The sequence below is a fragment of the Nuphar pumila genome, chromosome 5 (genome assembly GCF_984573655.1).
Source record: "Nuphar pumila chromosome 5, dmNupPumi1.hap1.1, whole genome shotgun sequence".
Taxonomy (NCBI): Eukaryota; Viridiplantae; Streptophyta; class Magnoliopsida; order Nymphaeales; family Nymphaeaceae; genus Nuphar; species Nuphar pumila.
Window position 1 is genome coordinate 101,314,152 of NC_143253.1, and position 13,085 is coordinate 101,327,236.

Consider the following 13,085-nt stretch of genomic DNA (forward strand, 5'->3'; position numbering starts at 1 on the left):
TGAGCTCTAGTTTGAACCCCCTTGGTCAGGTCTCCCAAAATCTGTTTTTGAGAATGATCTCTGATTTCAACAAAAGTTCTTTGAAGATCATCTTCATTAGGATTAGCTGTGTTATCTAAGAAAAAATCTGTACTTTCAACATCATCATCGTTAGTCTGCTTATGAACAGATTGATCAATAGATTCACAAAAACTGACATGCATAAATTCTTCAATAGTATTTGAACTCTTATTAAAAACTCTGTATGCTTTACTATGACTTGAATATCCTAAGAATATGCCTTCAACAGATTTAGCATCAAATTTATCAAGGCTATCTTTTGTGTTAAGGATAAAGCATTTGCACCCAAAGACTTTAAAGTAGTCTATCCTTGGAGTTCTGTCATAGAATAATTCATAAGGAGTTTTATTTAATAAGGGCCTGATAAGAACTCTATTTGATATATAGCATGTAGTATTAACAGCTTCTGCCCAAAAATATTTAGCAAGATTATTATGATGGAGCATAGTTCTAGCAGATTCCTGAAGGGTTCTATTCTTTCTTTCCACCACACCATTTTGAGGTGCAACTCTAGGAAAGGCAAAGTTGTGTGAAATACCATGCAAGTTACAAAAAGATCATTGTCAAATTCTCCTCCATGGTCACTACGAATTTTGATAATAGTAGAAGATTTTTCATTTTGTAACTTTTTACATAAAATTTCAAATTCATAAAACGTGTCACTTTTGTTTTTCAAAAATATTACCCAAGTAAATCTTGAGTAATCATCTACAATGACAAAAGCATATTTATTATGATTAAGACTAGCTACTCTAGAAGGACCAAAAAGATCCAGGTGGAGAAGCTCTAAAGGTCTTTTACTTGAAATAATATTTTTTGATTTGAAAGATGATTTTGACAATTTTCCTAATTGACATGCATCACAAAAATAGTCCTTTTTAAAGGATATTTTAGGTAACCCACATACTAAGTTGTTTTTAGCTAATTTAGACATGTATTTTGAGTTGACATGACCCATTCTCATGTGCCATAAATTTTGAGTATCATTATTAGCTATAAGGCAGTGTTCAATAATATTTTCTAGGTATAGTTTATATATATTATTTTTCCTTATTCCTTTTAAAATAATATTTTCGTTGGTGTCTGTTATAAGGCATGCATCATGTTTAAAGCTAACATTATAACCTGTGTCACACATTTGACTTATACTTAAAAGGTTATGTTTTAAGCCTTTAATAAGAAGAACATCTTTGATAACAGGTTTATCGATATTACCAATATTGCCAATACCAATTATCATACCTTTTTTGTTATCTCCAAAGGTGACGGTTCCTCCATCTTTATGATGAAGAACAACAAAAAGATCTGGATGTCCTGTCATATGTTTTGAACATCCACTGTCTACTATCCATCTGTTCTTCTTCTTTGGAGCCTGCAAAACATCAAGTAAAAATTCTTTGTGGTACCCAATCGGGTCTCTTTTTGTTAGACTTTGGAACCCATATCCATTTTGATTTGGGTTTGTCTACAATTTTAGAGGAGTACATAGTATGAAAGTTGTAATACTCCTGCTTAGGTTCAGCAGAACCTTTGACAAAAACAATCTTTTTATTTATACAAGAAGGTTTATTCATGAGAGAGTAACCAATACCATTCGTGTAAAAAGAGAGTTTTTGAGAAGACAGGAGTTTATCCAGGTTCTTTTTCCCTTTGGTAAACTTGAAAACAATTTTCATAAGGTTTTCAGTTTTGCTTTTTAATTCTGAAATTTCTACTTGAAGAAATTTTGTCTTGGAATTAGTAGAACTGATTTCAGAAGAAATAATAAGATTTTTCTTTTTCAACTCAGAAATTTCAATACTGAGTTCTTCATTTTTCTGGAGAAGCTCTAGATTTTCAGATTTCAAACTTTTGTTTTTGAGAATCGTTTTTCTTGATTCTTTAAAAAGTTCTTGAAAAGCATTTTGAAGTTCTTCAAAAGAAAAATCAAGGGATTCACTTACAGAGCTTTCTGCCATGAAGCACATGTTGGCGATTTCAGCTTCATCATCACTTGACTCTTCACTTGTGGATGATTCTTAATCATCCCATTGAACATGCAAAGCCTTTTCTTGAAGAACCTTTTCTTTGGTTCCTCGATTTTGGATTTCCTTTTTAGAAGAGGACAGTCACGTCTCATGTGACCTGGTTTATTACATTGATAGCACATGGAATCTTTCTTAGAATCTTTCTTTTCCTTGTGCTTATTTGACAACCTGTTCTTTCTCATGAAGCGTTGAAATTTTCGAGTAAGCAGCGCAATTTCAGATTCTTTTTCTGAGTCCTCATTTTCAGAAAGGGCTGGGAAGGCTAGAATTTTCTTTGTAGGTTGTTCCTCTTCCCTTCTTTTTTTCATATGGACTTCATAGGCCATAAGATTGCCTATTAAGTCATCCAGTGTAAGCTTGGATACATTTTGAGCTTCTTCAATTATTGTTGTCTTTTTCTCTCAATCAGTTGTGAGAGATCTCAAGATTTTCTTTACCTTATCAGTCTGGGAATAGGTTTCTCCCAGAGATTTAAGGTCATTGGTGATGTTTGTGAATCTTGTAAACATCTCTGTGATGGGTTCATCTTTGTTCATTTTGAACAACTCATATTTTCGAACCAGAGATGAGATCTTGGCTTCTTTCACTTTGTTGGTTCCTTCATGAATAACCTCCAGAGAATGCCAAATATCATAAGCAGATTCACAGATAGATATTCTGTTAAATTCATTTTGATCATTGGCACAATACAAAGCATTCATAGCTTTTGCATTCAGATTGATCATTTTCTTTTCTTCATCAAACCATAAGCTATAGTCTGAGAATTGAGATGTGTATGGATGCTCAACAATTTTCCATACAACAAAATCTATAGATTTTAGAAATATAGTCATCCTGCATTTCCAATATCCATAGTTGGAGCCATTGAAGAAAGGGGGGCGAGATGCGTGTTGACCTTCAATATCACGAGCATAAGAGGTTGATGCCATTTGTGCTGAAAGACTTGTTATGTCGAAACCAACAAACCTGCTCTGATACCAAATGAAATTCCACTAGAGGGGGGGTGAATAGTGAATTATAAAATAGATCGATAATAAAAATTTAAATGCAATAAGGCACAACACATAAAACACAAGATTTATACTGGTTCGGTCAAGTCACTGACCTATATCCAGTCCCCAAGCAAAACACTTGAGCCTTTCACTATAAAATCTGAGTTACCGAATAAATAGTACAACACCCTCTTCCTCAAAGGTCTACTTCTCTCAACAGAGAAGGAACACCCTCTTTTCCAGAGGTCTGCTTCTCTCAACAGAGAAGGAAAACACCCTCTTTCTCAGAGGTCTACTTCTCTCAACAGAGAAGAGAAACACCCTCTTTCTCAGAGGTCTACTTCTCTCAACAGAGAAATACAGTGAACAACAGAAAGTTACAATACTTTCTATAGAACCTCCAGAATGATATGAATGCACGAATAAAGGATTCTCAGAATGTTCTATTCTTTTCACTCAGATGATTCTCTTTATCAAAGAGCTATTCTTGACTTTTTTTCTTTCTTTTTTCTTTCTTTTTCTTGGCTCTCTTTTTCGAATAATGAGTAGATTTTTTTTCTCTTTGTAAGCTCACATATGTCGTTCGAAAAACTATTTTGTTAGTGTATATATAGCCTCAAAAAAATAGTCATTGCCTTTTTTAAATGATTGTCCTTTTAAGATGTGAGATGTCAAGTCAATTAAAAAACAACTTTGTGTATAAAGATATGTGTACTATATTGCTTTTTCGAAAAGTCTTTTTTCCATAAGTGTAACATTTGGGGTACACTATTCGTTGTAGTATTTTAAATGTGATATAATTTGTAAAAGGTCTATTCTCATAATAAATGATTTGTAGTACAATGAACGTTGGAGTGTAAGATATCATGTAGTTTTGTCTTTACTCAATTTAATGATTTGCAGTATATTAGTATTATTCTTACAAATCGTCACTTCTTAACTTAAATGTATGTAAGTTCAATAAATGCTTTGTTGATTACTTTATTTATAAATGGTCATTTCTTAAATGCTTTTTAAGGTGTTTATTTAATGTCTACAGAAAGAATGACGACTTTAAGTAAGTCGACATTCTTGTGTGGAGTTTATTATTAAACAAATAGTCATTTCTTAAATGCTTTTGAAGTGATATTTAATGTCTACAAAAAGAATGATGACTTTAAGTAAGTCGACATTCTTGAGTTGTATAAAGTAACTAAAGTCTTTTTCAAATATAATAATATTAGTTTTCTTACATTGTCAATTCAAGCTAGACGATTTTGTATTATGACTTAAATTCATTTTGTCTTTTTCTTTCATACTTGAAATAATTAGTTTTTATTTCTTTTCAAGTTGTCTTATTCATAAATGCATGTTAAAAGGTACAATTAATGTTTTTGAAATCATGAGCTGTTTTATCTTGTCAAAATATCTTTTTCATAAATGTTTGTAAGAAAGTACAATGATTAGTTTTCAAAAAAGGTACTTTTTGAAATATCGTATGCTTGTATGATAAAACATGTACTATGAAATATGCACTATGAATCCTTTTGAAGGTTCTGTTACATATGATTCTAAAGAAGAAAAAAGTCTTCATCTTGAAGTAGCCGATTTCTTTAGATGATCTTTAAGAATGTATGGCCCATCAAGCTTTGTCTTCAGAGAGTATGATTGCACCAAAGTTTGTACTTGAGCAGCTTGTCTCCATTCTTTTTAAGTGAAATAACCTTGCATCAAATACTCGTTAAATACATGACAAATTATATCCAGTCATAATATAACATTTTTCCATGAAGGCATATCATTATATCATATTAAAGCATACATGACAGTATATCATATTATGTGTCATCAAAACATAGTTTCTCAACATACTTAACAGAGGTTCACATGTTATATTCGCAAAGTTCATATTATAATATGCAAAATTCTCTACACATTTGCAGACCTCCTAAAGGATCATATCCTAAAGGAATTTTTACATGGTTCCTCATAAATTTTGTACTATATATGCAAAATTTGTAAGGTATTTGCAAACATGAGCAGGTTTTTAGTTATTCGCACAACGTACCTGCAAATTTCTATAGTGTACATGGGTGTTGTGAAATAAAGCAAAGTACAACATTTCAAGGAGAGAAATTTTGCATGGAGAATGTGAAACACAGAAGATGCACAAATTTGATATGTGAATATATTTTATTGGGATGAAAACTAGCCATATTCGCATATTAGTTTATGTGAAATTTGAGATTTCTGCAGAAACATCATGTGAATACATTTTTTAGTGAGAGATTATGAGATCTAAAGAGCGTAGCAATGTTTCACGCGAAACTCATGAAAAAATTATATATTTAAGAGAAAAATTACATATTTAGAAGAAAATTCACATATTCACATATTTGAGAGAAAATTTACATATTTGGGAGAAGATTCATATATTTATGAGAAAATTCACATATTGAGGGAAAAAATTACATATTTGCATATTTTGGATGAAATTTGCGTGTGTAAAGGGCGAAAATGTTCTTTTAAATCCAAACATTTGTGAATTTGGATATGGGGCAGATTTAAAAAATTATGGGGGTATTTCTAAAAATGCATCATTTTTGTCATATAGTACGGTCATTTTCCAAACATAAGAGGTCCTCCCTCCATGCATCTAGTCCATGTTTTGCATCTACATTTATATATTCCATTTAATTATAAAAAAAATATTTTTGTAGTGTTGCCAAAACTTTTTGATGACTGATAAAATAAATTGCCCCTTTGTGATAGAATTTTCCTAAGGAACTACTTTTTTGCAATATATAATAAAATTTTGTTAGGATCCAATTGAATCAAATTGAATCAGTTGATTTGAATTGAACATGCCCTTCACTAATTTTCTTGAGCATCACCTAAATTAGTTTTTTTTAATTTTAATTTTTTATGATAAATATGATATTTATTGGCCATCATATTGTTTAGGCATTCAATGCATACTTTAGAATTTGATTAGACATTATAAGTCATCATTTACTTTATTTTTGTATTTTCCATATTTTAGATAAAATTTTGAATATTTTTTTTTACTTTATGATTTAAAAAAGCCGATTTAAGCCGATTTGATTCAAATTGATTCTTTAAAGTATTTTGAAAAATGATTCCATTCAAAACCTGATTTTAACAACATTGATATAATGCAAAAGATCACCACTCAATATCTCTTTACTTTTAAGAAGGTTAAACTATCGTTTAATTTATTAAACAAAAGATCATGAAGACCAATATTTTATCATTAAAAAAGTTTTCAAAACCTGCTAGGTTACAATAATAAAATACTCAAACAAGTGTTTTTTTTGTTTTCTTCATCCTCACACATATGACATTTATTAGGCATTGACATACTATAGATGCCTCAATTTTGACCAATACTTTTAGGTTTATTTTTATTATATCCAACACTTATCTTTTTGTATTTTTATCATATAACTTTTTTTATATATGTCCCAATACATCATTTAATCAATATGGTCTTGTAAGTTTGTTATTTTGAGTCCACAATGATTTGATTTAATCTCTAATTCCTTTCATAACTTTAAATCATAATTAACTAACATTTGACCCATTTATTCTTAGGAATTGGTTTTATTTAAGTTGCACAAAACTTAATTAAACCTGAGTCCATTGTTTAAAGTTTAAGTGATACAAATGTAAAAAAATCAATTTTACTAAGTGAAAATACTTTCTAATAGTGTTGTCATCTTATGGGACCCATATGCTTTTTTAGCAATGTGGTTTGGTACCAAACCTTAAAGTTGAAGCATGGCGAGGCATCTCCATAAGTGTTTGATAATTCGACTCATGGTTCTAGGCTCAAAACTAAATGTGTGTCTTCTTTAATGTAATGCTGGATGTGACGTATGAATTAACTAAGCTAGCATAAACTCAATCTTCATGTAAGATATTTTAACTCATTTAATAGCTTAAACCAATACTATAAACTAGCCAACTAGGCAGAATTTTTTTTATTATTATCTAAACTTAAAAAAGTATTTGATTTCATATGAGTTTAAAATATAAATAGTTTTTATTTATGACAATTTATTTTTGCCTTAAAAGGGTTGTGTATTCTCTTCTAAAAATTGAGTCAAACATAAGAGACCATGGTATCAAGAACAAAGGTTTTGGAATTATCATTCTTAATCTATTGGACACCATTACAATAAATGTTCACAACAAACTTTTTAGCATATAATTGAAATCCTAAGATATAATCAATTTAAAAAAACATCATAAAATTTAGTAGCATGCAATTAAAATGCCACAAATCTTGTAAAAAACTCTTACTTTTTCACTCTTGAAAAAGAAAGCTCAAATTACAAGCCTAATGCAAGTTACCAAATGCCACTTTATAATGACAAGACACTCAATTGTGTTTTATTATGATTAAGAATGTCAATGCATGCAATTTGAATTAGTCTAGTTCTATGAAAATCAAAGGTGCATCTTTTTATTGCAATTTCAATGCATTTAGGTTTATTTTTATTATATCCAACATTTATCTTTATGTACAAGCTTTTGTATTTTTATCATATAATTTTTTTTATATATGTCCTAATACATCATTTAATCAATATTGTCTTGTAAGTTTGTTATTTTGAGTCCACAAAGATTTGATTTGATCTCTAATTCCTTTCATAACTTTAAATCATAATTAACTAACATTTGACCCATTTATTCTTAGAAGTTGCTTTTTGTCTAAATTGCACAAAACTTAATTAAACCTGAGTCCATTCTTTAAAGTTTAAGTGATACAAATGTAGAAAAATCAATTTTACTAAGTCAAAATACTTTCTAATAGTGTTGTCATCTAATGGGACCCATATCCTTCTTTAGCAATATGGTTTGGTACCAAACCATAGAGTTGAAGCATGGTGAGGCATCTCCGTAGGTGTTTGACAATTCCACTCATGGTTCTAGGCTCAAAACCAAGCTTGTGTCTTCTTTAATGCAATGATAATGTGATATATGAATTTATTAAGCTAGCATAAACTCAATCTTCATATAAAATATTTTAACTCATTTAATAGCTTAAACCAATACTATAAACTAGCCAACTAGGAAACAAACAAAATTTATTCTTATCTGAACTTAAAAAGGTATTTGATTTCATATGAGTTTAAAACATAGATAGTTTTTATTCATAACAAAATTCATTTTTGCCTTAAAAAGGTTGTGTATTCTCTTCTAAAAATTGAGTCAATCATATATCTTGGAGAATAACCATGTTATCAAGAACAAAGGTTTTGCAATTGTCATTCTTAATCTATTGGATACCATAATAACTATTCACAATAATTTTTTAGCACATAATTGAAATCCTAAGATATAATCAATTTAAAAAACATCACAAAATTTAGTAGCATGCGATTGAAATTCCACAAATCTTGTCAAAAGCTCTTACCTTTTCACTCTTGGAAAAGGAAGCTCAAATTACAAGCTTAATGCAAGATAACAAATGCCACTTTGTAATGAAAAGACACTCAATTGTGTTTTTATTATGATTAAGAATGTCAATGCATGCAATTTGAATTAGTTTATATCTATGAAAATCAAAGGTGCATCTTTTTTATTGCAATTTCAATGCATTTAGATTTCTCTTTTAAGTATTAGATAGAACTGTGTTTTGAAACTGCATTTATTTTTTTCAACTAAAGTCTTGTTACATACAACAAAACCTAAAAATGTATGTCTTATCTTACTTGTAAACTTTCAGTCATGCATTTAATGATTGTTGAGCATGCTACTACATAGAAATTCAAAAATGGTTGTTATCATAATGCTATGTTTATGATGTGCCTTAGATATGTAGTTTGAAGTTATACATAGAAAAAGTCAAAATTCTCATGTCCCCCTATCAACTTCATTGTATCTTCATGGAAGTGTATATTCAATGTATCATCTCATTAAATATGAAAAAAAATTGGGGGGCCTATCAACAATTTTTTAAGATTTTGATATTTCTTTTTATTCAAAAAATTACATTATTGTTTTTCCTTAATGATCAAAAATGTCAAAATGTGTTGCATCCTCTGGATTTTTGAGCTTGTGTTGGGTGAACCAAAGATGGGCCTAGTTAGGGGATCTGTATTTGCAACATATGAGTACTTTAATTGGAGTTCCTCATACTCAAATAGATTGAACCTATTGGTCTTAGGACCTAGGCCAGTGGGTTATAGGCCCTAGGGTTAGCACCCGTTTGAACATGGTGGGAAAGATGTCACATGTTTCTTGAGGATGTGATTTGGAACATACAACAGGATTAGGTCAATCGACTAGCTAGGTAGGTGCGGTTTGGGCTCAGTGAGTGGTTTAAGTAGGAATCTAAGGGTTCTAGAACTGTCCTGAGACGTGCACAAGGGTTTGGTACACATTCCAAAGGTCTGGGATAATAGGTAAGGCTTCAAAGAATTCTGGTGGGGCCGAACGGTTAAAACCACACTTAGTTTCCCAATCGGTAAGACTGTTTCAGGTTGACTTAGGGAGTTCGGGTCAAGGGGTTGTCACAGAGGTTCAACGAAGCTTCTCGAGATTGGTGACTGTGGTTTAGGGTTTGGATAAGGTCTGGTCCACTGAAAAGGCTACTGACAATCTAAAGTTATCAAATTTGTCCAATCGAGTAGGCCAGTCTAATTGTGGGATGCTGTTTTGGGTTTTTGGTCCTGAAAAAATGAGTAAAGGCTTAGCTAAGGCTAGGATAAGGGTTTATGGTGAACTTACATGTCTATAGCAGGTAGAAAATGTGTCACACTCATTCTGAAATGTTGACACATGATCTACAGCCAGGAAATGTTAGTTGGCTCATCGAAAAGGCAAGACTGCACGGTATGGAGTGCCATTGATTTTTAGCGCTCTTAAAAACACAACTAAACATCGAAAATTCATTATCCAAAACATGTCGCTCACTAAATGAATGATAAAATCTAATATGTACAGCCTGATTAATGATAAACTCAATCATTAGAGAAGGAACAATATCAATTATCATCGATTGTATATTTTAAACTTTCCTTTGGTTGGACAGTCCCTCCTTCCCTATATATATAGCCTAGTGTGAAAGAACAAGAGTTTTTAAGGTGTTTATTGCTAATCTGACTCCTTAGATACCTTTGACATAATTGATTTACTAGAAAACGACACTTGGATTGTATGTTTCTATGAAAATTTAAATTTTTAAGCTTGAATATTTATTGAAATTATAGACAGTCAATTTTTAAACATTATAAAAACCTACACACATGTTAGAATCGAATGATCTAAGAGTCAATTCCTATAAAATCAATCATGTAAAAAGCATTTGTAGGGTCATATTTGAGAAAAACATGAAAAAAATACTCATAAGCCTAGTAGGCTGGCGATATGCACGGATCAAAGTAGGCAGCTACGCCGTACTCTCTCTCTCTATGTATATATATATATATATATATATATATATATATATATATATATATATATATATATTAGTAATGGTGCCATTATGTACAAATAAGTCTGGATCTCCTATGTGCAAGTTGTTTTAATCCAAACCAACCTCACAAATGTATTTAATATGTTTAAAATAGTGGAAACCATCTTTTCGATCATGTTTTTTTGATGAAAAAACATGATTTTATGACCGGGGGAAGTATCACACAATGTAAACCCTCAATTTTTGAAGCCTTATAAAATCCTACTCATGTGTCGAAATCGGATGATTCAAAAACGGATTCCCACTAAGTGAAACATATAGATCACATGTGTATGGTTGGTTTCATGAAAAAAAAAGAAAATGAAAACAAAGGGGCGTTTGTTGGTAATGACAACAATAGCCTATAAAGACATTCTCGTATTGAATCCTAACAGTGACAAGTTCTTTTCTGCCTGTGTATTGACAATTTAGAGTCTGGTATATATATTCCAGACTCTAAATTGTCGATACACAGACAGAGAAGAACTTGTCACTGTTAGGATTCAATATGAGAACATTCAACAATTCCACACTTGGTCTAAACCCACTAATCCTATTAGAGCAAGTTCTCATAAAAAGATTCTTGACCAATTACTACACTTCCAAGCCCACGAGGGCTCTGCATACCTGTCTAGGTGGGTCAACTTAAGGTGCCCACATTGAAGAACATTGAGAGTTCGATACCCAGGGTGTGCATTCCTCGCCACAAGAATGAAGCAACAGTCTCTCTGGTGGGCGAGGGACATGATGGATTTCATGCTGTCAGGCATTGCGACCTTAGCTCGGCAAGATTTTCTAGCAGGGCAGACCTCCTGGTCTGGTATTGGTTTTCCCAAGCATCCTTGAGCAGATTGACCATAGGAAAGGCATTCATGATATCATCATAATTTCTCAATCACCTATCGCTGAGAAAACCAAATAAGAACTTGAATGAAGCTTCCTATGTTGTTTATCAACTCAACAATCACCATAACCATTCATGAGTTCTATGGACTAAACGGTATAACTAATTTGGCTGATAGCTTCAGTTAACAGATTCTAGAAACAACATTGTGCCTCATATTCCCTTCCTTTGGCATTTTCAAGAATTCAGTATAAGCTTTTCCGTGCTCTTCATTTTACAATATCTCTAGTAAGGAAGACATATTCTTTGGGAGGCAGTGAGGTAAAACTTGAAGAAATGGAGAGAATGATGTAGCAAGAAGTGTGAGAAAGAACAGAGTCCAGAGTCCTATTCTCGAAACTAGTCTTGAACCCTCATCCCTCCTTGAACACATTTAAGGTTCCTTAAATCCACAATGAACAAGAGTTCCTTGGGAATATAGACTTTCAATCCAAAAGAAGAGAAGAAGAAAAAATATATTTTTTCACAATCCACTTCCACTTTACGAAATAACCCTGCAGCATTTTTTATGGCCAAAAAATTCTACAACAAGATAAGAAACTTATACGAAGTACTTTTATTTGGATGAAGAAAACCATCTTATCTGAACACAAGTTCCACCGTAATCTTCCCTAAAACAAAAACAAAGATCCCTGAACTCTAAGTTTTCTCAAATGATATCTATCCTAAATAAGCATGGGACCATTCAATCTAGTTCTTGAACTTGTCCTATACATCAGTCCCCTTGACTAGAGAAAAACTCACAAATTAAATTATTGATTTATTGGTACATTCACAACGAGCATCATTCTAACTGACATTGGCCAATGGCAATTGAACAACTGAAAGTTGAGATTCAGATACCAGTTGAAGTAGCAAGAAGCATAAGAAGGAAGATCACTATCTTCTCCTCAAAGCTAGTTAAAGTTACACACTCTCTTTAAATCCAAAACGAGAAAGAGTTCCTTGAATCCACAAAGGAACAAAGACTTCCTAAATCCACAAGTAGAAAAGAGAAAAAAGAGATTATTCCTTAATCCAATTTTATTTTATAAAATTTACTTTTGGCCTCTATAGATAAAAGCCTTATCTAAACTACTTTTGTGTTGATAAAGAAAACTGTAAGAAACTTATCTGAACTATATATATATATATATATAAAGAAAACTATCTTAGCTAAATATAAAACCGATCATAATCTTATAAAAAATGAAGACTCATTCCAAAGTCTAATATCATCTTGGATTGTAATGATAATATCATCTAGGAAACAAAACTTTGTTGTTGGCATTTTGAAATCTTGTCATGGTTACACAATTATCTGCTGGTAAGACTGATTACCACATCAACTGCTTAAAAAAATGTACCCTGAGCTTATCATATCCTAAATCAATCGATAACAATTGGCATGAGAAAATAAGAAAGAAGAAGCCAATTTTGACTCCTAAAAGACATTTTTGTTAATATGTTGTTCTACCTAGTTTAAGTACGAGTGTGTGTGCATCCCCGTGCATGTGTTAAACATGCACACTTTTAGCTCTAAATGTGAATATGGGGTAGAATAGGATTGTTGAAACTGAACCCATACAGTTGGAACTAGTCCTAATGATGATAATAATGGACTGATCCAGGCTTACATGCCTCATCCAGATGAAACG